This window comes from Triturus cristatus, chromosome 4_1 (assembly GCF_964204655.1).
Source record: "Triturus cristatus chromosome 4_1, aTriCri1.1, whole genome shotgun sequence".
NCBI classification, from domain to species: domain Eukaryota; kingdom Metazoa; phylum Chordata; class Amphibia; order Caudata; family Salamandridae; genus Triturus; species Triturus cristatus.
In genome coordinates, this window is record NC_140585.1 from 418,691,698 (window position 1) to 418,715,433 (window position 23,736).

The 23,736-nt window shown below is 42.9% G+C and overlaps 1 protein-coding gene across 2 annotated transcripts in view; it reads left to right on the forward strand.

Moving 5' to 3' along the window:
- The window catches only part of TMEM263 (transmembrane protein 263), a 122,468-nt gene that overhangs the window by 40,779 nt on the left and 57,953 nt on the right, over positions 1-23,736 (forward strand). Inside the window, exon 2 of one of the 2 annotated variants that reach the window (XM_085652542.1) lies at positions 4,858-4,942. The exons of the other annotated variant lie outside the window; for it this stretch is intronic. The gene's annotated coding sequence lies outside the window, so the exon portion shown is untranslated. The remainder of the gene's footprint in view (positions 1-4,857; positions 4,943-23,736) is intronic. 2 annotated transcript variants of the gene reach the window in all.

The window sequence follows — 23,736 nt, forward strand, 5'->3', positions numbered from 1 at the left end:
ATATATATATACACACACATAGATATATATATACACACACATAGATATATATATACACACACATAGATATATATATATACACACACATAGATATATATATATACACACACATAGATATATATATATACACACACATATATATTACCTACTGGCGGTCGCCAGTAGGTAGTTATAGTTAGGACCCTGTTTCCATAGGAAATCCGCAACATTCTATTTTGAATAACTTTGGCGCCGGTCGACGAATCCTCGCGAATTTCTCAAAATAGGTGGGGCGCTACGCTCCGCTCCTACCCTGAAAGTCTCGGGGGGATTCGTCAAGCGGGGGCTGAGATAAAAGGGGGGTCCCAAAACGCGTTTTTCCCATGCATTTTTCCATAGGACCTTTAGACAGGGCTACAGCCCGAACGGCTGAACAGAATTACTAGAAATTTGGCAGAGAGGTAGTCCTCAGGTCAAGGAAGTGCCTTTTGTAGGTTTGGTGTAAATCTGTTCAGTAGATTCTGAGAAAATAGCCTTTAAATCAATATATATATCTGAGCCAGCTTACGGTACGCTTACCGTAAGCTTACCGTACGCGTACGGTGGCGTGCGCGAGCGCGATTCTGATTGGCTGTTACATCTAAGTAAACATTCGAATCGGTCGAAACCAGGAAGTGGCGGCCGCCATTTTCTCTCTCGCACTCTGAGGGGGGGGCTGTAAACAAAGGCAAAAAACATATAAAGGGGCTGTTTAGACAGCGCCCATGCACATAGCCATGTTAGTTGAGTCCTCAAAGATCCCCCAAGGCCAAAAACGGTAAATTTTTATTTTTTGAAAATTTCGCCGATTACGCTTACCGTACGCGTACGGTGCGCTTACGCTAAAAATTTTAATAAAAAAAAAAAAACACTCTCTGTGCATGGCATATTATTGTCATCACTTACAAATTAAATTTAACAGATTACCTATCACAAGGAAGCGCATAATATGTCCTCCATGTGCGCACGGTGCGTAACGTGGGCACGCGGTGCGCGTAGCGCACTGCGTGCCCACCTTGCGTGTACGGCACTAACTGCGTAAAGTGGGCGCGCGGTGCGCAAAGCGCACCGCGTGCTCACTGTGCGCGCACGGTGCGCGCACGGAACGAACTGCGTTAAGTGGGCGTGCACGCCACGAATGGCGTAAAGTAACTTAGCATTTAAAAAACCGTACAAATTCACTGAAAAAACCATAGGTTTCACACACGTTATAGTTAGGAATTAGCATTTAAAAAACCTTGCTAATTCAATGAAAAAACCATAGGTTTCACACATGTTATAGTTAGCTGGAAATTTTACTGATAAAAAACCAATGAAATTCCCCCGTTATAGTTACTGTAGGCAACTATAACTCACGCGACCGCAATCCTCTGCTGATGACATATGTGTCTTTATGAAAAAAAAATATTTGTAATATATGTATAGCTAAAATTTAATGGAAGAAGACATGGGCAAATAAGTGTCTAAATACAGTATTAGCATCAGCAGAGGATTGCGGTCGCGTGAGTTATAGTTGCCTACAGTAACTATAACGGGGGAATTTCATTGGTTTTTTTATCAGTAAAATTTCCAGCTAACTATAACATGTGTGAAACCTATGGTTTTTTCATTGAATATATATATACACACACATATATATATATATATATATATACACACACATATATATATATATATATATATTCACTGAAAAAACCATAGGTTTCACACATGTTATAGTTAGTGGAAATTTTACTGATAAAAAACCAATGAAATTGCCCCGTTATAGTTAGCGCAGGCAACTATAACTCACGCGACCGCAATCCTCTGCTGATGCTAATACTGTATTTAGACACTTATTTGCCCATGTCTTCTTCCATACATTTTTAGCTATACATATATTACAAATATTTTTTTTTCATAAAGACACATATGTCATCAGCAGAGGATTGCGGTCGCGTGAGTTATAGTTGCCTGCGCTAACTATAACGGGGCAATTTCATTGGTTTTTTATCAGTAAAATTTCCACTAACTATAACATGTGTGAAACCTATGGTTTTTTCAGTGAATTTGCAAGGTTTTTTAAATGCTAATTCCTAACTATAACGTGTGTGAAACCTATGGTTTTTTCAGTGAATTAGTACGGTTTTTTAAATGCTAAGTTTTTTTCCCTTATAATAAGCCCTGTACATTTGGTGGCCTACGGCCACCAAAAGCACAGGGGGTGGGGTAAGTGTGGATAGTGTTTTTTTCCATTGTAATAAGCCCAGCACATTTGGTGGCCTTCGGCCACCAAAAGCACAGGGGGTGGGGTAAGTGTGGATAGTGTTTTTTTTATTTTTATTTTTTTACCGTACGCTTACCGTAAGCGTACGGTAAGCGTACCCCGCGAAATTGCCGAAAAAAAAATAAAATCGTTTTTGCACTTGGGGGATGTTTGGGGACTCCCTCCACATGACTATGTGGGAGGGAGTTGTCAAAACAGCCCCTTTACATGTTTTTGGGCTTCCGATTTTAAAAATCTCTCTCAGTGCGAGAGACAAAATGGCGGCCGCCGCTTCCTGGTTTCGGCCGATTCGAATGTTTACTAAGATCTAAGAGCCAATCAGAATCGCGCTCGCGCACGCCACCGTACGCTTACCGTAAGCGTACGGTAAGCGTACCGTAAGCTGGCTCAGATATATATATTGATTTAAAGGCTATTTTCTCAGAATCTACTGAACAGATTTACACCAAACCTACAAAAGGCACTTCCTTGACCTAGGGACTACCTCTCTGCCAAATTTTGAGTAATTCTGTTCAGCCATTCGGGCTGTAGCTCGTTCTAAAGGTCCTATGGAAAAATGCATGGGAAAAACGCGTTTTGGGACCCCCCCTTTTATCTCAGCCCCCGCTTGACGAATCCCCCCGAGACTTTCAGGGAAGGAGCGGAGCGTAGCGCCCCACCTATTTTGAGAAATTCGCGAGGATTCGTCGACCGGCGCCAAAGTTATTCAAAATAGAATGTTAAGGTTTTCCTATGGAAACGTGGTCCTAACTATAACTACCTACTGGCTATCGCCAGTAGGTAATATATATATATATATATATATATATATATATATATATATATATATATATATATATATATATATATATATATACACACACATACACACATATATACATACACACACATATATACATACACACACATACACACACATATATACATACACACACATACACACACATACACACACATACACACACATACACACACATACACACACATACACACACATACATACACACACACACAACTCTAAACTGTCACAAACACGCACCCAAAATCATACTCTAACACTAAATAAACTAGCAGACACATACCATCAGCAAACGCACAACTTCTTGGAGTAGCAAGTTCGCACAGTGATCTCGGAGACGGTCTTGTCTCCAAACCTATAGCAGAAATACACTGGCAGCAATGATACTTTGCAAGGAGGAGAGGCACGCCTACTCCAACCACCGTGACCCCTAAAACACAAAAAAAATACAGCATCGAAGACAAACCTCTCAGATTAGCGGAGAGATACCTCCACCATCCTACTATGCTAAACAATAATATTTATATTTATACATATTGCTTCATGTTTTAAAAACATGAACCACGATTATATATTTAATTATTTACTGACTAGCAACTTAAAAATGTTAATCGGAAGATAAATCTATAGAATCAGAATTCATGTGGCATCTAATTACGAAATTCCGCAGATACTGACGAATGAACAATTTCTAAGCTAAGACATCTATTAAAGTTTAAACATTTAAAGTTGCAACAGAACCTGGACAGAGATTCAGTTTCCTTATGGCCCAACCTGCACATACTTTAGAGTTTGGCTAATCCCTCCCAGGCTTCGGTGCTTCATTTGCAACAAAAAACAAGCACGGCCAAAGCCAAAATATCTAATGTTCCATCATAAGTAATATACACAGTCAGTTGCTTACTTGCATTGCATGTCCAAAATGCAGTTTAATGCATTAAAACATGTCCCACTGGTTTCTCCTTTACCATGAAACATGTAAGGAAACCAGCATTTGCAATGCAATCGGTCTTGCATTTGCGAGAGTTTAAGCTATGGGCATTGTAAATTACAGTGCCTTTTATTTGTTTTGAAAACCTCCAAGCGGTGCCTAAACATGCACTTTGTACTTATAGTTGTTGCTTACGAGAAGCAAGGCTGACAGTAACTGCACCTCTTTTACTGCCAGCCATACTTCTCGTAAGCAACGATTAGAAGTACAGAGTGTGTGTTTAGGCACTAGTTGCAGGTTTTCAAAATATAAATAAAAGGCACTGTTGTTTACAATGCCAATTGCTCAAACTCTGGCAAATGCGAGACCTATTGCATTGCAAATGCTTGTTATAACATGTAGTGTTAAAATTGTAGTATTGGTAATCCAATCGGTTTACTGCGGTTTTGTTGCCCCCATCTTGAACAAATTATGGTTGACTATTGGTCTGTTAACTGGTAATGCTTAACTTAAGGGTTTTTATTTTAAATCCTAGGTAAAACAAAGTGTTCTCAGTTGGTCGCATTTTCAGAAGACGCATTTACATAATGTTTGAGACCTTTATTGTTTAGTGGCACATTTTTGGAAAATCTAAAAGGCTTGGTATATCGAGTTAAATAATATTTGTTTTGGAACCTAAAATAGATACTGTTGATTTGGTCATTCACTGGGAAAACAATGTTATCCATTAGTGGCCCTTCTGGGGCCTATCTGTAACACTCATTGGGTAGCAAACAAAGTTCATTTCATTCAGTCCCAGGCTTTGCTTTTACAAATTATTACTATCTGATTTTGATCCTGCAGATTCAGTTGAAGCAAATGAAGACGGTGCACGGGGAGTGATCTGGCAACTCTAAATCGGAGCATTGGCAACCGTAAAGTATCTTGGGTGTGTAGAAATCCCAGATTGCAATTCGGTTACAAATTACCAATTTGCAAAATGGGTTTCAGCGAACGTGTCATATTGCAAATTGGATGGTGCGTGTTTAGGTCGGCCCTTCCTATTTACACTTCTTATGGGTATGTATTAATGGCTTTCTACTGCAATTATGGTTGCAAACCATTGATAAGTTACTGCCACCTCAAATGAGTTGGTAATTGGTTACCGACACTTCAAATGAGGTCACTGTTAGTATGCAATACTAATAATTCATTTCCATTCTCAAAAAAAACGGTGCATCGTTTGCAACTACATTTAACAAATAGAAATTTTGAATATCAGGCTCTTAGTATTTTGTCTAAAACCTGCACAAACTTTAATAAAAGAGGAGAAAAGTGTAGCTGGGACCATACAAAATAGTAAACCAAACAGTGACTTTTGTACGGTCTCGAAGTCCTGATATCCCAAAACCAGGGCTTTATGTGGGCTGGGTCTCACCGATGCTGAGCACAGGCAGTTTTTTAAAGGGGGCCTCGAAACGGGTCTCTATCTGGCTCTGTTTTGAGCGCTGGCACAGGCTGTCGGTCCGTTTTTACTGCAGTGACAGCAGGCACAATGATGTGCGCTGCTCACACTGCTCACTTCTTGTAATGCCAGGTGAGCGTTGAAGGTGAAGGGAAATCCTTTAAAGAGTCCTTTTCTTTCTGGATTTCCCTTCTCTTTTTAAAACTAAGGAGCAGCAACATTGTCGTGTTGTCACTAGGGCTTTAAGTGGAAGCTTTTTCAGTATTATATACAACAAGCCACAGTTACTGCTTATTTATCATACACAACCAACAACCATTGTCCTGACTTGTTGTAGGTATGATATTATTTGTTTGCAATGACACACAGTAAAATACGAGTTGGGCGGTACACTATGCTAAGCACAGATTTTTAGCTTCTGTGTTTTAAGCCACGCCCCTAATGACAATGGCTACGCCCCTTTGAAACCCCCCTCACCCCAGTTTTTTCATCCCACTTATTGCCGTGCCCAAAACAATTTATTAGTAATATAATGTTGAATAGCCTAGTTCTGCGCTCTTTCCAGCAATTCTAACAAGATCACTTTTTTGCTGGATTTGCCAAAGAGACCTTCCTATATCTGCATACAGGAGCAAAACATTCCTGATCAGCTAAAAAATAAACTTGTCATTCCCCACCAACCATTGCATCTTCCCTCCACTCAGCTTCAACTGTTCCGGAGTTTCTCTACTCGCTCAAGCTACCCAAAAATGATGTATAATTTGTTGTGGGCTCGCAAGCACATTGACCTCTCATGAACAGGGACTGCATTTGTCTGGATTGTAGGAAGGGCAGCATATAACAAGTTGACGTCTTGGCATGATAGTATGCAGTTGTTCGCTGGGTGGCTACTGTTACTTTCCCCACTTGAATCTTCATGTCTTGTTATCCAGTATTGGGGAATCTTTCATAGATTCACATGCCTGAATCATTCCCCGTCACCGAGGCGGGAGTCCCCGGTAAATAAAAAAAGTAGTGCCGAAATGTTAGTAGTAGTAGTAGTAGTAGGCCCAAAGAAAAGGCCTAAAGCCTATATCTTAGTAGCCTATCTACCTCATTATGCAAAAGAACCAAGAATTTGGTAACAACCAATCAGACACCAGCACCCTTCTAGAACCCTCTCAGCAGAGCCAGTTCTCCTTAGATTTTCACCGCACGTCATGTGGAAGGGAGTCTCCCTGAGTGCCTCTGTTTTTCAACTTACTACAGTATGTCTGACAAGAAGGCCTTGTTTAAATCCTGCAGGACCTGCGCCAAGAAGAGGGTCCATGTTGATGATCAACATTTGGACTGCATCTACTGCCTCTACCCTAAACATGAGGCAAGAGATTGCAAGATTTGCCGCACCTTCCCTACCAAAACTCTTGGGGATAGGGATGCGATAGTGCTTTTGTGGCTGAAATCCTCCTCGGCTGAGGAGGATGACCGAGCCTCTACTTCTAGCAAGAGAGCTAGATCGCAGGACAGCTCTTCCAGTGAGGGGAAGAAGCACCAGAAATCTCACCATTCTACTTCTGGTTCTGTTCAGAGGAGTCCCAAAATTTCCTCTGAATCCGCGCTCTCTCCTCAGGATTCTACGGTCAATGGTAGGACACAAACTGTGAGTAAAAGCCTTTCAAAATCTCTGGCTTTCTCTCCATCTACGATTTCTGTCACCTCGTCTGCTCCTTCATTGACGGATACCATCTCGACGACGGCCATTACCTCTCCTATTCTGTCAACAAGGATTACTATACTCTCAAAAAAGCCCGTCGTCGAGGTGTTGTCGACGAAGCCAGCATCGACGATACCATCGACGAAGCTTTCATCGTCAAAAAGAGAAGCGTCGACGACGATCCCGTCGACTAAGAGCTTGACGACGAAAATCCCATCGACGAAAACCCTGTCGTCGACGAAGGCTCCGTCGACGAAGGCTCCGTCGATGATGATCCCGTCGACGACGACGATCCCATCGACAAGTCCGTCGACGATGGACACTAAAAACCTATTAACATCAAAGGAATCCATTTCTACTACAATGCCTGGAGATTTACCTGTTCAGTCTCCGACACTTGCAATGGCGCCCGCTCATTCCACTCCTATTTCCACCAGGAGTTTCCAGCTAAAGACTTTTCAAAGACAGGAATATAGCGACATATCACCGCTTACTCCCTCACATCTCCTAGAAACATATGTGCAGGGTGAGGATGATGATTGAGGATGACGAGGACGAAGGGCCCTTTGGGGTCGCTCGCCATCCTTCTGAACTGCACATCAATTTTCAAGATGATGAGGAGGAGGAGGACGACAATTATCAGGGGCATTACTATCGGGAAGACCTAGTCGTTCCGCATCATAGACCTTGCTACAGACAACCTCGTCAGAGCGAGATGTCACATCTGCCTCCGACTTTAATTCAAGACCTGCAAGCCATGCTTGCACATAATAAGCAGCGTTTTCCACCACAGCCAGTCATTCCACAGGTTCCGCGGACTGCGTCGCAGCCGGACCCATTGGCTTTGCCTGAAGATCAGCCCCAACTGCCTGATCCTCCACAGGACCCGCGTCAAGGTCAAGATTCAACCTCTGAGGAGGAATTCGAAGAGGGTGAGCTACCAGCCCCAGCAGACCCTTGGGATTCTTATATAATCCCTATGCCTTCGCCACCCACCCCTCTACCATCTGATTCGCCTCCAGAAGATATAGGGGGGGTTCCATAACCTTATGCAGCGCGCTGCGACCAGGTTCCACTTGCCGGTTACCATTGAGCATTCTGACTGTTTTCTTCATGACTTTAAAGAGGAGTCAAGAAAGGTTAAAGAGCTATCCCTATCATTGACTACATTTGGAAGGAAGGAGTTAAAATTATGAAAAACCCAGCATCAGTGCCAGCGGTGCTTCCACGGATTGACAAAAAATACCGTGCTCCTGCCAACAGTCCTTCCTGTCTCATTGGCCAACCTCGGCCAGACTCTGTTTTCTCACAGGCAGCCCAACAAAAATCTAAGAATCCAGCAGCACCTGTCACTACACCACCGGATAGGGAAGGACGACGCCTGGATTTAATTGGCAACATTTTTTCAACTATGGCAGCTGCATCCATCAGGGCAGCCAACTCGTTGGCGATAATAGGGCGTTATGACCGCCAAATGTGGTCAGAAATGGCAAGCTTTATTGACCTCATCCCAGAGGACAACAGACCAGACGCTCGGAAGATTTTGTTGGAGGGTGAGCGTGCAGCATCAGAGACTATCGACTGCGCTCTGGATATTGTAAATACTAATTTTCGCCAGTTGGCTGGGGCAGCTGTTCTCAGACGCCAGGGTTGGCTTAAGGCCACCACGTTCAGACCAGAAGTCAAGACAAAAATATTGGATATGGCCTATGATGGCGAATCGTTGTTTGGAAAGCATATAGATGATGCACTCCAAGCAATAAAGACCGATACTGATACCGCAAGATCATTGGGCTCCTTGCAGTACAAACGAGGTACCTTCAGAGGAGCAAGAGGCTGTGGATTTTCATCCAGAGGAGGTTATCGCACCCAACAGAATAGGTACCAGCCTCAGTATCGACAATCGTATCAATCTTCCTACAGACAAACCAACACGTCTGGTTTCTCTCGTCAAGGCGGACGAGAAAGATCGCAGAATCAGGGAAGAGACACCACAAGGAAGCAATGATTTCTGCAGGGCGCCTTCCACTCCTTTTCCCCTCCTTGTGGGTGCGGAGATTTCAACTTTTGTGAGCAAGTGGCAAGAAATTACGTCGGACCAGTGGGTTCTGGACCTGGTTCTCAACGGTCATAGGTTAGAGTTTGTCACCAAGCCACCCAACACACCACCCAAGGGACCCCCTCCCCCTCATCTTCACTTACTATTCAAAGAAGCTTTAACGATGCTCCTCAAGAATGTAATCGAGAAGGTTCCTGCACTTCAAAAGGGGATGGGTTTCTATTCCTGCTTTTTTCTCATCACGACGAAATCAGGGGAGTGGCGTCCAATCTTAGACCTTCGCAATCTGAACAGATTCCTCAAGAAGCAGAGATTTCGCATGGTCACTCTGGCAGAAATTCTAAGTTGCCTCAACGAGGGAGATTTTCTAGCTTCTTTAGATATGGAAGACGCTTACTTTCACATCCCAATACATCCGAAGCATCGCATGTATCTTCGCTTCACAGTGGCTGGCGCCCATTACCAGTTCAAAGTGCTCCCGTTTGGGTTAAAATCTGCCCCAAGGATATTTACGAAGTGCCTAGCTCCAGTGGCAGCAGCGTTACGATCCCAAGGAATCCAAGTCTTCCCGTATTTAGACGACTGGTTGATAAAAGGTCCTTCGGAAAGCTCAGTCAAGTCTGCCTTGACAACATCTCTTCGTCTGTTCCACTCTTTGGGGCTTACGGTCAACAGGAGCAAATCTCAGTTACACCCAAGGCAGGTCCTTCCTTTTCTGGGAGCTCTGCTAGATACCGTCCGCTGCAAGGCATTCTTATCTCACGAACGGCAGGTTCGTCTTCAAAAGTTAGCAATCCTGATTTCCAAAAGAAAGTCAGTTTCTGTCCGGATGTTCGCGTCGCTCCTAGGGATGTGCTCCTCTGCAATACACCTCGTCCCTCTGGCATGGCGCAGGAGAAGTTACACCTTCAGTGGCAGCAGGCGATGGGTTCCTTTGATGACATCCTCGGAGTCACTTCAGGCATGAAGAGCGCTCTACGTTGGTGGTCCCACATACCCAACTTAGCAGAAGGGCTCACTTTCATACAGAAGATTCCAGACTTTGTCCTCACTACGGATGCTTCCATGGAAGGATGGGGAGGTCATCTCCAAGACTTACAGATACAGGGGAAGTGGTCTTCAGAGTACAAGAACAAACACATCAACAGTCTGGAATTGAGAGCAATTTTCCTGTCTCTGCAAGCTTTCCTTCCAAGGATTGCAGGTTCTTCGGTTCTGGTTCGGACCGACAATACCACCAGCATGTTTTACGTGAACAAGCAAGGAGGGACAAGATCAGCACTCTGTCCACAGAGGCTCAGGAGTTGTGGGAATGGTTCACACTCCACAACATAACCCTCAGAGCAGAACATGTCAGAGGTCTCTGCAATACATTAGCGGACACGCTCAGCAGATCCCAATCAGATTGCCACGAATTGGAGCTAGAGCAAGTTCAAGTGCTCAGAGTATTCAGAGCTTGGGGAACACCGCCACTGGATTTGTTCGCCACAAAAGAGAACAAGAAATGCCTCTTTTTTATGCCAGCAGATACCCTCAACAGGGGTCAAGGGGGAATGCCCTGTCCATGCGATGGTCAGGGATTTGTGCTTGCGCTTTTCCCCCCCCGATACCTCTAATACCGAGGGTCATACGCAAAATGAAGTTGGAGGGCTGTCGTCTCATCTTGATTGCACCCAGATGGCCACACCAATACTGGTTTCAGGAGCTTCTATTACTATCCCAGGACCAGCCGATCCGTCTTCTCCAGACGCCCACAATGCTGTCAAGGAACAGAGGTCAGGTTCTCCACCCAGACCCTCAGTCCCTACATTTACACGCATGGCTCCTGACTTCTTAGAATTTAAGGACCTGGATATCCCTCAAGACTGTAGGGATATATTAACGAAATCACGAGCCCACAGCACGATTAAAAACTTACTGTTTGAAATGGAAACGGTTTTGCTGTTGGTGTGAAGCAAACCAGGTGCACCCGGTGGACGCTCCTGCAGAACAGATCGTCCCTTATTTGTTGCACCTGGCAAGATCTGGACTTTCTTTCCCTTCAGTCAAAGGTCCACTTAGCTGCACTTTCCAGATTCAGAAACGGTGCTCATGGCCCTTCCCTTTGTCCATCCTCTTTAATTAAGCAGTTTATGAAAGGACTTTTCCGGGAGTTTCCTCCAGTCAGACTTCCGCCACCGGAATGGGAACTCAACACAGTCTTAATGCAATTAATGAAGCATCCATTCGAGCCTATCCACAAGGCTGACCTCAAATTCCTTACCTGGAAGGTTGCTTTACTTCTGGCTTTAACATCAGCTCGACGAGTGAGTGAAATTCAGGCATTTACTATAAAGGAACCTTTTCTACACTTCACTCAAGACTACGTGCACCTCCGAACTAATCCAACATTTATCCCTAAGGTGCCGTCACAGTTTCATCTTAATGAACCAGTGACGTTAAAAACGTTCTTTCCTAACCCATCTACTCCAGTGGAATGAGCCTTACATTCTCTCGATATCAAGAGATATCTTAAATTCTATCTTCAAAAAACAAAGCACCTTAGAAAGTCCGACCAATTGTTCGTGGCTTATGGCCAAACTACCCTGGGAAGGGCGGTGACAAAATCCACCGTTGCCAGATGGAAAGCATCTACAAAGCTCACAGGCCATTGTTGCGGAAACCCAAGGCCCATTCCACTAGAACAGTAGCAGCGTCTACAGCATTGTTTGCTGGTGTGACTCTAGAAAATATCTGCCGTGCTGCGACATGAAAAAATGTCCACACTTTTACGAGACCTTACTGCCTCCAATCTACGCTTTGAGACGATGCAGCAGTTGGACAAGCTGTCCTGCGACATCTGTTTCTTTGAGATATTTTCAGGTACCTTTTTCATACTTTTAACATGTAATATGTTATCTTTTGGTATGACAATGCAATGTTTTACAATAATTTGCTTTCATTTTAATGTTATTGCTTTACATGCTGTTTTCTCTTTATAGATTGCATGTTTCGAATTTTAAGATTCTTTTTCTTATACCTCTTGTTAACAAGCTGTGGATGCAACTAGGGAGTATCAGCACTAGTCTCCCACCATCCGCAAACGACTGTATACTTGGTATACTGCTCGCTATTCTGATTCAGGCATGTGAATCTATGAAAGATACCAATACTGGATAACTGTAGTTACAGGTAAGTAACTTGTTTTCTTTCTACCCGTGGTTCTTTTGGGAGTGGGATCCAAAGCTGTGCAGTAACTGACAAGACTACCTCCTAGGCAGGCTCATTGTGCACAAGCTATATGAATGCCAAAGAACTCGGACATTGACTCTGGAATAAGTGTTCAAGTTTAGTCCGTAACTCACATTGTGGGCCAAGCACACATGTTTAAGTGCATTCTTGATGTAGAAGTCAGTATAAGAATGTCTGATCTGGTGAGATGTGGTTAGATAATTTTAAACACAACAGCAGCAGCGTTCTGAATTTTTTTGTGAAGCGTAAATTGAGGTCTTGGGTAAGTGTAAATAGATGGCATTTCAGTAATTAAGCTGCAATGAAGTTTGTTGTGGGAGCAATGTGAATTGAAAGAAAATAATGTAAAAATAGCAGCTTTTTAGGTCCCGCTGAGCCCGCGCATGCGCTGCTCTGTGAGAAATTTAGTGTGTGGGTTTTCAAAGTGCTGCCACAGGCTCTTGGTGGCCTAGCGCTTGCGCAGCCGCCATGTGGCTTTTATGGCTCATTAAGCCTTGCTCTCCCAAGCGCCTCGCTCTCCCCCCCTCCCTCCTTGTTATACATTTAAACAGTCCCCCTTTCTGTGAAGCACAGTGCCTCTAAGGAACTCTCCGTTTTCACGCGGAGCCATTCTTTAAAGCTTGGTTCCTGAAACGTTTTCTTGGAAGCTTAAAGAACTCACGTCATGGTCCCTTGAGAGAGGAAGGGTGTTTTTATTTATTTATTTATTTATTTTCTTTCTAGTTGATGTTTTTTGCATATGTAGCTCCCCGCACTGCGAATGCCCAGTCACGGGCACTTTAAATGTTTACTTTTCCCCCTGTGTTTTTTAGATCATGACATCTAGAACTACTCCACAATGCTATAGTAGAATTGTAGTTTATAGTAGAGAGTTCTTCCTCTGATCTCTGACCCCCCCCCCCCCCCCTCCCCCCCTAGGTCCTTTACAGCGGCATAATCTTGCATAGGTTCCTGTATTCGCATTATGATTATTACGCAAAAATGCCCAACATTAGGCCATGTCCTCTAAACAAGATTTTGTTTAGCTAAACATTCAGTTCCATGAGCAGGGCAACAAAGTGAACGCAAGCGCCTGTTTGCGTCACTCGCAATTTTTTTTTTTCTCGCAATATGTCGAAAATGGCCACTTTTTCCCGAATTAGAACTTTTGCATAATTACAGGAATGTTTTGTTTTTTTTTGTTGCATTTTGCCGAACTAACTTTCATAACACTTTAAATGCCAGATAACCTCATTACCCAATTCAGTGGTCTGGTTTTTACTAACCTTTAACCCCTTCGACGCTCATGACGGAGCGGTTCCGTCATGAGCGTCAGTTGCGCTGTGCGCATGACGGAATTGCTCCGTCATGGCCCCGCCCGCGCACAGAACCTTCAGCACGGCGCGGAAATCCGCGCTGCGCTGAAGGGGTTAAATGATGACAGGCTGAGACCACCGCAGGTGGGCGATGTTTTGCACGCTTGTGGAATGCTTGTAAATTCATTATGGACGAGCACGAGCTCAGGCGCAGGCCTGCGTTATGGCACGGAACTCTAACCTCCAGCTGCAGAGCTTCTGTGATGCAGTCCTTACTGCTTTCCATATGTTCAGAGCATTTGCTTACAACCTGTGCGTATCGGTGCATGTAATGCCCAACGCCATACCTTGAGTTAATCTCTTTTACATTTGAGCCCTGAGCTGTGTCTCTTCTGCTAGGAACACACTATCACCACATCTGAAAGGCAGCCTTTCTTGGAAAAGCTGGTGAGTCCTGAGTCCTTCTAGGTTGTGTGAAGGCTCTTTTTAAACATGTGGGGCCCTGCTTACTTACGTTCTCAGATGACTTTAACAGAACTGCGGCTCCGCCTTACTTCTCTTACCTGAACTAGGAGGGATATTTAAAATAAATATTGGAAAACTGAAGGCGAGACTTAGTTGACCACATTTTAAGTCACGAGTACCCTGTTGTAAAATATGCTGCCATCTAAACAAGTTTATATTATTGCAGCGACATTTTAAGGTGTGGCCAGTTGCCCAGGGCCCGCCTTCCAAGGAGCCTTGAGGTAAAGACAGCGGGGCAGTCAATAGTCCTGCTATAATGACATTGCTGATAAAACAGCTTATATTTTTCTAGTTTGACAGCCCAGCATGCTCAACAGAAGCCTGGGACCAGAGTTACCAAAGCTTAGTACCAGGGCGAAGTCGCACAGAGCGATGCTGAACAATGCAAACTCTTTCAAGGGGATGTCATATTTTGCACTGCAAAGTTTCAATTTTCTCACTGCAAATAGCATTTTGTGCCTCTTTGCACCACTTTACATCAAGAGGGAGGTACCTGGGTGTGATTTGAATAGATTAGCTCAAGCCTCCATAGTGTTTCACACCCAAAGTCTGATCTAGTAAGATAACCGACCAGGTGATGGGTCAAACAAGCATTGGCATAGCCAATAGGTCTTGCCTTTGGAACCTTATAAGTGTTTAGGCATGCAACAGTTGATGTAGTTGCACCAAGCATATTGTGCTGCATAACTAAATACTTATAAGGCCCCAAAAGCGAGACCTATTGGCTATGCCAATGCTTGTTAGTTTTGCCTGCTGCTCCATAGTTAGCAGAGCTCGTCCTTGAGATCTACATTATACAGGAAACCTCGCCCTGGAAAGCTGGCCACGTGTGCATTCTATGGGTGTTGCTGCTCTGAGGATTCTCTTTTTACATCAACTACAGCTTAGCCCTGCTGCTCTGGTGTCGCATGTATGTTTATTTAGCAGAGGGCTCGGCATACATCTGAGATCTTTAGTATGGAGGACTGGCACACCTGGGTCTTTCTCCCAGGTGGGCTCATTGGAAGGCTTGAGGCTGTGGTACTATTGTAGGGGTTTCACAGTGTACAGAACTATTTGTTAATGGCCTCACAGCAGCCTGGTGGTTCATCATTTAAACCATTCATCTCAGCGGGAAGTGCTGGCATTAGGGACAATGATGCTGCTGCTCTGAATTGAACTGAATGCAAGGTACCTTGAGGTATCACCTTTCACTCTTCAAGTAAGATAGAACATCAAGGATTTTACACACACTTTCTGAAATATGAATTAGTTATCTTGTTGTAGCCATTCACGTGTTGCTCTGGGCTCTCTTAATAGCGGTAAATGTTGTTGTCTCTCTGGGTCACATTTAGTATGTTAGATTTGTGTTAGATTAAACTTTGTGCCCAACGTGCATATCTTTGTAGACATGAGTGAAATCCGACCCACTGAAGGCCAGCCCTTTGGGGAGGAGTGGACTCTGAGAACACAGGTCTGATATACAGCCAATGTTTTACACAGGGTGTGAGGAAGCATTAAATCCCTGACAGAGGCATTAGAGTATTAGTGAGCTCTCTGCAGTTAATTATCATGAAAGTAGGGGAATTCTTCATTGTTTGATCTTGAATGCAAACTGGTGCTAAAGTAAATAAGGAGTGCGGAGTCTTTTGAAGGACAGGATATAGTCTTTGCAAAATACAAAGATTATAAACCAGCATCGCGGCACCGACGCTTTACTTTTAATGTTAAAAGTAAAGCGCGGGTGCCGCGATTATATCAAAAGTAAAGAAATATAAGTTTTTTTCTATTTCTTTGCTTTTGGTATAATCGCAGCACCCGTGCTTTACTTATAATATTAAAAGTAAAGCGCGTGTGCCGCAATTATACCAAAAGTAAAGAAATAGAAAAAAACTTATATTTCTTTACTTTTTATATAATCAGCGAGACCTAAAAATGTGAAGCTTTTCCTGCATAAAAGATTGTGTTAAAATCTAAACAGAATTGCAGCACAGTTGCAACTTAAATTAAGGAGGATGTCTGGTATGGCTTGTTCTCTCCTGGCGCTCGTGGTTTGTGTACTTGTAACACTTGCAAATGCGCCAAGCCATTAATCCAGCCGGATGGCTCTGTCTGGCTTCGAGCCCAATGGCGACTGTTGTCTGTTCCCTCCTTAGCATCTCACGAAACTCTTCTGTGCAGTATGGGAGGGGAAGGAGCGGGTGAGAGAGGGGGAGGAAAGCCAGCCATGCGAGGAATGCTAGAAAACAGGATAGCAGCTGTGCGCGTGCACGCCATCACGAACGCAAGCTGGAGGCCTGAAAAAAGGCACTAGGTTAGCACTTCCAAAACCTGCTTACTAAAACTCTCTCCAGAGCAGCGCTGTAAGCACTGGCTCAGGCAAGACCTAAAAATAAACCCTCCTTGAAGCAGGCACTAACAAGGTGAAATACTTTAATTTCTCCAAACATTCTACACAATGAAGGTGTGCTGCAGTGTACATCCCAAACACAGTGGGTGGAATGTTTAACAATTTGTCTAGGCATATGATTCTGTACTGGAAGGGTATGCTTCCAGTGTAGATTCTGTGCTAGTCAGCCCATGCACATCTCGGCATCAGGGTACAAAAATTGCAAAGAAAATAATGTTTGAGAATGAAAACCTATTAAAAGTGATTTAGAAACATCTATGCAAACCTATTCAATATAGAGTCAAAACACTGATGCTAACTTTTGTAATCTGGTTCACAAAACGCTATGCAAAGCTATTGTAATATAGTGCACAAACTTCAATACAAAACTATTGTAATCTGGTGCACAAACACCGATGCGAGCTTTTGTAAGCTGGAGCAAAAAATTAATAATTTTCCTCCAAAAGAAGCTTTTATATGCAAATGACTCTACTATATTGGGTTTTAACTCCCATTGCCTTACAAAGAAACCTAAAAATGTTTTACATGACTATACTATGAAAAACTTTCTTAAAATTTTTGTGCAACAAGAGAGCAGGTTGTGCTGGAAACTGGGGGAGAATACTTTGAATTGTGAGAAAATGTATTCATCTTTAGGTAGGATTGCTTCTCTTGCGCAGCCTTGATGCTCATGGTGCCCGTATCGCCCCTGTGAGGCTGCGCTGCGCGACGGCCACACCTGCCCTCCTCCCCCCCCCCCCCCAGTCCAGTTCACACCTATTCCAGTCACCACATATCATCTGCCCTGGAGCACCACCCACTGCTTGCCCCTCCCCCGGGTAGGAAATGCCAGTGTGACCAGCAGTCTCCACGGAAGAAGCCGGACTGACGTTGGGGGGCGCCGGGACCTAGGGGTTGTGGTGTTGGAATTGAATTCCGCTCTGCTTATCTTGAAGGGGTCATTTCCTGTGATTGTCTGGAGCCAGATGCACCAGCGGGGCCTGTTATGGCGACGTGCCTACCCCCTCCCTTGCCCCCACCGCTTCCCTGGAGAGAAAGCGTTACCATGCAGTAGAACTGCAACTGCCATGGTCTAAAGTCGATAGGTGGCTGGTACATGCTCAATTAAATGAAACCAGGCTTCCATTTCATGAGTCAACGCTAAAGATGTGTGATATGGCGTTTCGGCCAAGACTGACGACTTTGGAGTTGGGGAACCAGGTTCCAGTCTCGGTGTCGGCTCAATATCCTGTGATCATGGGCAAATCTTTTAATCTCGTCCTGCCTAACAAAAATTAATGTGTCCGTGTGTAACGCAACTGGTGCTTCGGATCGAGTTCGCGCTATATATAAAAAATAAAAATGAAGCTCGAGATGGTGCATGATGGTATATCTCTACCCAGTAGTTCTGAATCTAGCTATTCTAATTTTCTGGTAGTTGAGGTAATATTATTCGTATTGTTTGCAGTGAAGCAGGTGTAGTGTTTAGAAAATTGTAATGTTTTACAGTACACATAGGTAGGGCCAGGGCTTTAAGTGGGAGGACCAAACTGGGGGGGACTCTCAAAGGGGTGTGGCCAATGTAATTAAGAGCGTGACTTAAAAACATGTACACTAAAAATCTGTGCTTAGCATAGTGTGCCGCCCGACTTGTATTTTGCTGTTTGTCATTTCATCCAGATATGCGATACAACAAGTAACGTCATACCTACAGCAAGTCAGGACTATTGACTTTGCCAATGGTTGTTAGTTGCATAAGATAAATAAGCAGCAACTATGGCTTGTATATAATATTGAAAAATCTTTCACTTAAAGCCCTGGTGACACCGTGACAATGTTGCTGCTCCTGAGTTTAAAAAGGAGAATGAAAATCCAGAGAGAAAATAACTTTTTAGAGGATTTCCCTTCCCCCTACAACGCTCACCTGGCATGACGTCATGCCGTAACTTCTCCACAAGTGATAAGTGAACAGTGTGAGCACACGGACATCGGTGTGCCTGCTGTCACTGCATTCCGGAAAAAAAACTCTATTCAGTGAATATGGTTACAACCCCGAGCGTGGCCCTGAGGGCACAGTAAACACGCATTACAAGATGTCCACAAGCTCTACACAATGCACCGTGCTTTCACTTGTTTCTCTCAGATCTTCACTACGGAGGTACAGTGCTCAAATTGCTAGCACACATTATTTACGAACACTGCTCTATGTACGAGCCAACAATGGACCTATAAGATGCACCGGGCGGTCACCCGCTCGTTTTGAGGAGTTTCACTTAACTAGAATAAATTTTTTAAGTTAATCCTTTTTTTAATTGGGTTGTTCAGTTTTATATGTCGTCTTCTTGGATGGATATATATATATATATATATATATATATATATATATATATTCGAAAGCACTCTCCTTTATCACGCCGAGTAAAGAGAGCACGGACCACAGGATTCTGGTTCAATATTCGTTGGATCTTGCAGATAGAACGGCAGCCATTACGCGTTTCATCCCTCCTGGGGGACTTGATCACATGACGCAGATCTACCAATGGCATTTGGTTTTTAAAAGGTTACATTTTTTTCTATTTTGTGTTCTTCAATGTGATTGGGCAAAATTAGATACCTGATTCCTAATGCACAACATTTTGTGTAGCATATCGTATTAACATAAATTGTTCAACATATGTTATTTTAGTTTAAGTTACTCAAAATATCGGGATAAATCCCCCGGTAACTTCCTCTAAGAGAATTAAAATCGTCAAATAAGTACATAATTTGTTGAAAATTTCCAACATTTTAACTGCATATTACTAGTTGACACCTTAACTTGGTGTCCCAGTATTCAATAAAGTACAGGTGGAGTTTTCACTGTGCAAAATATGGCCATAAATACAACTGATCATTTCCAAATATATAAATACATAACATTTAGTATTTATATTATATCATATCCATAACATTCTTGATTCATGTTGTATTATTCAAACCTATAATTGGTTCCTGGCCTTTTTCCTTTATAATCTACTGAATCTACTCAACCTTATATAGCAGTTTGTTTCTTATTGGATCTTAATTAATTGTAGTTGAACAGGTTTGATACCCCAACATCTAAAGGGAAGGGAATGAGACAGGACAGTGAGGAAAAGATTTTCTATCTATTAATTTTTATATATATATATATATATATATATGTGTGTATATATATATATATATTAAAGTGTGATGTGTAAATTGTACCTAATTGAAACCAAAGTTAGTTAACCTCTTCAGTGCCCATGACGAGATAGTCTCGTCATGGAGCACGGTTGTGCTGTGCCCATGACGAGACTATCTCGTCATGAACCCCACCCACTAGTGCAACGCCCGGCACAGGAGGGGGAAAGGGCGTGGCACTGAAGGGGTTAAAACTAATGTGTTAGAGAGATTTGGGGGGAGGAGGAAGTGAGCAAGAAAATTCTTATTTGTTCTTAATATATTGAAAGTATGCTAGTGGGCGGCTTTAAGAAATTAATTCTCAAAATAAGAGAAAGCTATGTGATGTATTAAATATATTTGTATATCTCTCCTGTTAGCGTATTGTTATTTATAGACTAGCATGTAACTCCTCCGAGCTGTTAAGCCCATTAGGTTGTTTGCTGTCTAAATTGAGGATATAATGCATCTCCAAAAGTCTTAGGGATTTTTCCCTATCACCCCCTCTTGTTCCTTGGAACAGAGTCAATGAAAAAATATTTAAGATCTTTACAGTTGCCATCATGTTTGTCCTGAAAATGGCGCGCCACTGGGTACGCCTGATCATTATTTTTGATGGAGCACCCGTTTATGACCTGGTAGAATAGTGCTACCAATGTATCTTAATTTGCACGGGCACTCCAATATATATACACCACATAGTCTGTTTTGCAATTTAGAGCTTTAGTTATTTCTTTGTTAGGGCCGCCAAAAAGAGTAGAGTAATTTGTTGTAGACACCCCATGTTGACGGGCTTTGCAGGTCTTGCATTTAACCCCTTCCCCGCTCATGACGGAACCGCTCCGTCATGAGCCACGGTTGCCGTGTGCTCATTACGGAGCGGTTCCGTCATGCCGCGACCGTTGGCGGCCGCTCCGCCCACGCGGCGCTGTTTCCCCGCCTGTGCGGGGGGACAATGCAACTGGGCGGAGTCATGACGGAACCACTCCGTCATGAGCACAGCTCAACCGTGGCTCATGACGGAGTGGCTCTGTCATGAGCACAGCGCCACCGCGCTGCCCCCCCGCACCCCCCAGCGCTGCGGCGGAATTCCCGCCGCAGCGAAGGGGTTAAAGAATCCCTGTCTTTGTGCCAACCAAGATCCCTTGGCTGGTGTACCACATGGGTCATTATCAATTAGCGAGTCTTTCATTGATGATCCTTTCCTGTATGTTATAGATGGTTTTTTTGGTACCAATTTACCAATAATAGGGTCCTGTTTTATGAGGTACCAATTCCTATTAATGATTTTTCTTATTGCCAATTGATGTTGGTTGTAATCTAAAGTGAATCTGAAATCATTTGGAGCATCATTAGAGACAGTTACCTTAGGTTTCTTTTCCAGTGACTTCCCTATCATTTAGATTAGTTTTGATAAGCGCCTTTTCTAGACATTTGTTGCTATAACCCTGGAATCTGAATCTTTTAATGCATTCCTGTTGGGCTTTCTTTAAGGCTTCCTCATTGCTGCATATGCGTTTAATACGTAAGAGCTCACCATAGGGATTACTTTGTATAAGATGGTTAGGGTGTGCACTGCTCCCATGTAGGATTGCATTTCCTGCTGTGGGCTTTCTGTGTAGTCTAGATTCCACCTTTCCATGTTCTACATATATTTCAACGTCCAGGAATACTATGGTGGTTTTGCTAATGTTTGATGTAAAATGTAAGTTGAGGTCATTCTTATTTAGGGACTCAATAAATTCTACTGCTTCCTTGTCTGTACCCTTCCAAATTCAGAACAAATCGTCTATGAATCTCCACCAACATTTTATGTTATTGGTAAATGTTTCAGTGTATTTGGTCATGAGGACCTGCTCCTCCCACCAGCCCATGTGTAGACATGCGTAGCTGGGGGAGAAGCTGGCCCCCATCGCCACACCTCGCAATTGCTAGTACATTGCATTTTGAAACATAAAGATGTTATTCATTAGACATAATTCCACCATATTTACAATCATTTTGTTGTGTTACATATATTGTATTCCTCTCTTTGCCAAAAAATATTTTAAGGCTCGAAGTCAATCATTGTGCCTGATAGATGTATAGAGTGACGTTACATCTAGGGTGATCAAATAATAGTCATTTTTCCATTGAAAGTTTTTTAATTTTGTCAAATCTCCTGTATCTCTAATGTAAGATGCTAGGTTATGAACATGTTCCTGAAGGAAGAAATCCACATATTTTGAAGTGTTCTCAAATATACTGTTTTTGGCTGATATTATAGGCCTTCCCGGTGGATTGGTTTTATCCTTGTGCACCTTCGGTATGAAATACAAAATTGGGATTTTTGGATTTGCTACCCACCAAAATTTGTATTCCTCTGTTGTTAACAGGCCCTTTTCCCGCCATGCCATCAGATTTACTCGGAAAGATGCCTGTATTGCATTCCAGGCTGTTCTATTGCTGTTTCCATAGCATGATTTATCCTCCAGATGACACATGGCTTCCTTGGTGTAATCTTCTCTCTTCCAAAGTACCACGTTCCCGCCTTTATCGGCGCCTCTCAACTATTTCTTTATCACTTTTGATTTTGGTCTTTAATTGGTGGTACTGGAGTTCCCGTGTGTTCTTTTCGACATTTTGTGCCCCTTTGTAAGTCATTCTGTTCAGGTTTTTTAGATCATTGATGACTTGGTCTTGAAACGTGTCTATAGTGTCTTTTATCATTAATGGATAAAAAGAGGAAGGTGGTTTGAAGGGTGTCTTGCACATTGTGCCTGTTGATATTGGGATGCCGTCCAGATAATTATCCATGGATCCACTTGTTAGGTTACCTCCTTGTACCAAATCCTAGAGAACATTGATAAAAGTCTGACTCTTGATTAGTATTGGATTCACTTTCTGCTTCTTGTATAGATGGTTTAGTTGTTGTAGACAATATTTCAGTTTCTGCTGACTTTTTCTTTGTCTTTGTTTGCGTGTGGAATTTTTTGAGTTTAAATTTTCTAACACTTTTGTATATATCAACTCTAGATTTTGAGTAGATGATTGAGCTCTCCGGGCAAAAAGAGAGACCTAAGGCCAATAGTTGCTTTTCTGCTTTGTTGAGGGTCATTTCTGTTAGGTTAATCACTGTCCTTGCATTGGAGTCATCTGGAAAGTCGTGATTTACTTCTTCCAGTATCTCTTCTGTTGTTTCTTTTGATATTTTTTTGTGTCCCTTCGTCTTTTGGCCTTTCTTCTCTCTCTCTCCGTGTTTTTTTTTTTTTTTTTTTTTTTTTTTTTTTTTTTTTTGCCCCCGTTTTTCGCCGGTCTGTTGCTTTCTCGGTCTTAGGGATTGCAGGCGCTCCATACATAAAAAAAAATCCACTTCTTCTGTAAGAGTGTCTGCGGGATGAGCTTTGTTTTGCCTTGTTATGGGTCTCCACCTCCGACCCGCTTTCCACTGCAGAGCTTCCTTCTGATGCAGACGTTAAATCTTTATGTTGGTTTGCACTTTCTGCATCTTTTTTCCTCATTTCATTATTGTCCGCTTTTAATGATTTAATGAATCAAATTTCCGAGCAAAAGTGAATATTCTGCCCTGTTCATAGTCACATCGATCTCTGTGGAATTTGTAGGCTTTTCGTTCCCTTATCACATCTTCTTTTTTTAAGACGTTTTTTCATGTCTACTTTCAATTTCTCAATCTCCTCTTGTTGGTCCATTTTGTCTAATTCCTTGGTTATATTAGCAATTTCCTCCGCTAGTTTGATGCAATCTTTTTCTGCATATTTTACAAGGATGAAGAGCAGCTTTCGTGAGGATTCAAGGTTTGTTTCTGCCCATTCGCGCATCATTTCCCGATCGGGCGCCTCATAGCTTGGAGCTATCAGTATTCTTAAACCGCGGGGAATCCTCCCCATGTCTATGTAGCGTTGTAGAGATTTCGCTTCCCACCAT